Source organism: Sardina pilchardus, chromosome 13, assembly GCF_963854185.1.
Source record: "Sardina pilchardus chromosome 13, fSarPil1.1, whole genome shotgun sequence".
Taxonomy (NCBI): Eukaryota; Metazoa; Chordata; class Actinopteri; order Clupeiformes; family Clupeidae; genus Sardina; species Sardina pilchardus.
The window spans coordinates 21,049,967-21,054,367 of NC_085006.1; the positions used below are offsets into that span (position 1 = coordinate 21,049,967).

General features: G+C 36.6%; 1 long non-coding RNA gene across 2 annotated transcripts; it reads right to left on the reverse strand.

The window, feature by feature from the left end:
• Positions 1-240: 240 nt before the first annotated feature.
• On the reverse strand, positions 241-2,219 carry LOC134099757 (uncharacterized). 2 transcript variants are annotated; one of them, XR_009941154.1, is made up of 4 exons: positions 1,485-2,219; positions 1,266-1,337; positions 912-1,048; positions 241-641 (listed from the first exon to the last, which is right to left on the reverse strand). It is a non-coding gene; the product is annotated as an uncharacterized LOC134099757 (long non-coding RNA). The 2 variants fall into 2 exon arrangements; XR_009941155.1 differs by having other exon boundaries at positions 1,266-1,400.
• Positions 2,220-4,401: the final 2,182 nt, after the last annotated feature.

The following is a 4,401-nucleotide window of genomic DNA, read 5'->3' on the forward strand; positions in this document are numbered from 1 at the left end:
GCATTTTCATTTACAGTATTTTATGTATTCGCTGTAAAGTGAAAAACAATTGATTTTAAATTAAGATTTTTTTTTTAGTTGTATTTACAGTATTGGTTGTTTCCCTGTAAAAGCTAGGTCAGTTAAATACTGTGAATTCAATTGAACTTACATGAGCAATCATTAATAGAATAACTCATATTCCAAAATATTTCAGTTAACTGCAGACAATAAAACAATTTTAACTTTTGTTTTATTTAAGACATTTCAAATGTATGACTGAAGTGGATGTTGACAGACAACAGTAGACATGGTTTGAACACAACCACAACCTTATCTGATTTGACACAGATAAGGGGGTTAAAAGCGCAGTGTGTGTAAGTGCAGTATGGCAACTGGCAAGTCTATGTAATGTAGTATAAGGAGTTGTGTGTGTACAGGATGCGGAGTAAAGAAACTCATCCCCAGTCTGTTTTGTGGGTGTTCCCTCCACGTGGGAACAGAGACGTCTGCTTGACCTCAGTGGTTTAAACAGTCCGTGGTCAGAGCGTGAAATGTCTTTTGAAATACTTTTGGGCCGTTGTTGTACTCTTCTGGTATAGGTATCCTGCAGGGTAGGGAGAGGTGCTCTGATGGTACCTTTCACAGTAAATGTCAAGTGTCTGAAAAAGAGAAAGAAAGCATACATTACAATTGACCCCGTTCATGAATATACAGTAATTAATGCAAACTACTCCGGTTGTGTGACAAATAAAAGCAAACCCACACTAGTCAGGTGCAATAGATAGAAGCAATGCAGATGTGTACAATACACCACCATAGCAAAGTTTGGGAGTTCACTTTGATATGTCCAGTGTTTTTTTTTTTGGAAAGGGGACATTTCAAAGTGACCCTACACTTCTGAACATTAGTATGTCTATGTGATATCATACCTAATCTCATAATTGCCTGCGGCAACTCTGCCTTCATGCGAACACCACTTTTTCTGATGCCTAACATACTGTAGGCCATCTCCCATCTGACTTGCAATAGCAGCCTCTGGCTCCAGGCTGGGACTTCTGGATGGCTTCTAAAAAGAATAAACAGCAATTGCCATATAATTTGTTAATAAACAGCAATTGCCATACAAAACAAATCATAGCTTTAAAAAATAAGCAAGGCAATCAGATGTAGAAATAGAAATGATAATTACCTTGCCATGAGGCACCCTTGCCACCCTTGTCACCATCTATGTTACTTCTTGATATCAGTTTATTTATGAACATAAATAAAACACAAACACTTACACCATGTTGAGGCCAGCAGCCATGGCTAACAGACATCATCAGGTAGTGCCATCAGGGTAGACCGACTTCGCCCTGGACAGTTGTTGACAGTTGAGCCCACAAAGTCATAACAGACACATGAAAGGAGGGGATAAACTAAACAGTTACAGACACAAATACAGTACATGCACACATATTAAATGCTATATGAGTGTGTCTCTATTTGGTGAGTGAACTCACTTGCAGGCTTGGAACTTCTTCCTTATGGAAGTGACACACATTTGGAACATTCCAAAATGCACACAGCCTAAGTGTCTCTGACACAGCGTTCTCAGGGCAGCAGTCCTCACACCACCTACTAACAGAGGGAACAGAAAGAGGCTTACATTAATTAATACATTGCAAAACACACAGAACATGAAAAGACCATCACTGAAGCACTACTACACTCACATGCATCTTAAATAAACACATGCCTCAATTTAAGTCACCAAACATTGGGCAAATAAAGGCTATAAAATGAATACCATTTAGCCAAACACTACCCTTCACAAACTAAAGATCCCTTTACTTATCGGCATGATATTTCTGGTAATTGAAATTCCCCAAATGCTCCCCTTTCACATCCACTATATGACGGATCTATGAGCATGACTATGCAAAACTACAGTTCCTAAATTAGGGGTGAGATAACTTACACATCAGCCTACTTCATTAATTTGTTTTACTGGTCCTCTTTCCAGTTATAGCAACACTACATATTATGCATCAACACTACATGTATTAAGTTTAATGTTAACTACCCATGCCCCATGGAGTTCGCAAAGTAATGTTACTAACTAGCTGCTAACGTTAACAACTTTCACCTGTGTCTGTCTGCTAGCTAACTTCAGCCTTCAGCCTGCATGGTAACAGCCACTTTAAGCTAAGCTACTTGCGTCTGATATTTCATTCAAACTAAAACTCTACATTCATAACGACATATCAGACTGAACTAGAGAATGTAATTCCAGGGAAATTACGAGTGCATGAAAATGCAAAAATGTATAGATACAGTAGATAATGTAGATATAGTTTCTAAGGTGTAGCTAGGGTAAACATGGTGGTTGCATAGTTTAAAGAAAGCTGATAGTGTGAAGGTAGACAGTTTAAAGCTTAAACATTACAGTTCTAACTGAACTAATGATTTCTAGCAGTTATGCTAAAAATGCTAACAATGCTAACTATGCTAACCAGGCTGATTAGCTAACTTAGCTAATCATTTCTAACAGTTATGCTAAAAATGCTAACTATGCTAACAATGCTAACTATGCTAACAATGCTAACCAGGTTGATTAGCTAACTTAGCTAACCATTTCTAGCAGTTATGCTAAAAATGCTAACTATGCTAACAATGCTAACCATGCTAACTAGCTAACTTGCTAGTGAGGACTTTTATTTTGAAACATTTGTTGATAGGGTATCTATGGTGGCCACTATCAGGAATAAAGAAGTTACTGTAGTAAAATCATGTTGGTTGCTATGGAAACGGTCATAAACGCTTAATTTTAATGGTTGCTATGTTGGTTGCTAGGTACATGGAGGTTTCATGTAGTTGACTGGAGGCATAGTTGATGATAACTGACAGTTGGAATGGTTGAACAGTTAAATAGTTGAGTAGTTTCAATGGTTAAATGATTTAATAGTGTATTATTGCAGTGAGGACTTTTATTTTGAAACAGTTGTGGACAGAGGAAACAGTTTAACAGGATATGTGTAGTCTTCAGAGAGATTGTATGCTTAAAGCCTGAGAGAGAGAGAGCTGCTGCAGGTGGGGCTGGCCACCTGGCATAAGATTCTAATTGCCCTATTATGATGTCATAATCCAATGTTAAGTCTATGGGAGAAAAAATGTTTTAAAAAATTAATATAAATTCAACGATAAAGTTTTCAAAGTTGAAAAATACAAAGCTGAAGTCACCTAAGTAAGACCTACGCAGCGCAGTTTGAACGAAGTTTCTACGTTAAACGGTTGAAGCTGAATTGGACGCACAAAAACGTTAGAAGAAAAATAAAAATAAAAATAAGAAGATATCGGATAACAGTAGAGTGCATTTTCATGCACTCTAATTATTGCTAGATATGATATTGACTATCATTCGAAAAAATCCCACATGATGGTTAAGTTAGTTACTGGAAAAGTTAACATTAACAGCTAACATCGCTAACGCTAGCGACGTTAGCTCGCTAGTTCTAGCTATCGATATGTGCTATGCTGATTCTAACATGACAATAATGGCTTTGGTTAACATTTCATTGTGAAAACAATACATTTCTAATAAATTCCCGTTTTCAATTGGCATACAAAAGTACTGTAATTCTTACCTTGAATATGATGTTTGTACAGAGTTGAAAATTGCAGTCAGATTCATGATTGAAAAGTGACGGTTGAAGTGAAGTCACTCTGGCTGGAGTTGAAAAGTCAGGGGTGGGGGATGGGAATTACTGCGTGTGCGCATGCGCTTATCAAGAGGCGATAGCAGCAGTTAAAAACAATCGTGGAAAATTATTAGGCTGAAATGTGTTATGCTTGCTCAATAGTGTGATCAAAGCCTTAATTCTTGACATCAAATTGACTTTCTCAACCGTCTCTGGTATGTCATTATGAGTTAAAAGAAAGATAAGATTAAAAAAGGGAAAACACAGTAGGCTAGTTTACTTAACTATTTACAGTAGCCTAGGCTACTATTGTGATTTGTTTACAGTAGTGTTTTGACTACTGTAATTTCTATGGTAACACTTACTACTGTAATTGTAGTTTACAGTAGAGGTACCGCATTTCCATTTACAGTATTTTATGTATTCACTGTGAAATGAAAACCAATTAAATACTGTGATTTCAGTAGTTTTACAGTAACTTACTGCCCAATTGTTGCCAGCAAGTTACTGTGAATACTTTTTACAGTAAAGGTACCGCATTTCCATTTACAGTATTTTATGCATTCACTGTAAAATGAAAACCAATTAAATACTGTGATTTCAGTTGTATTTACAGTAACTTACTGGCCAATTGTTGAAAAGAAAAAATACAGTAGTTTACTTTACTATTTACAGTACTATAGTGGCTATACTGTGTTTGTTTTACAGTAGTGCTTTGACTACTGTAATGTCTACAGTA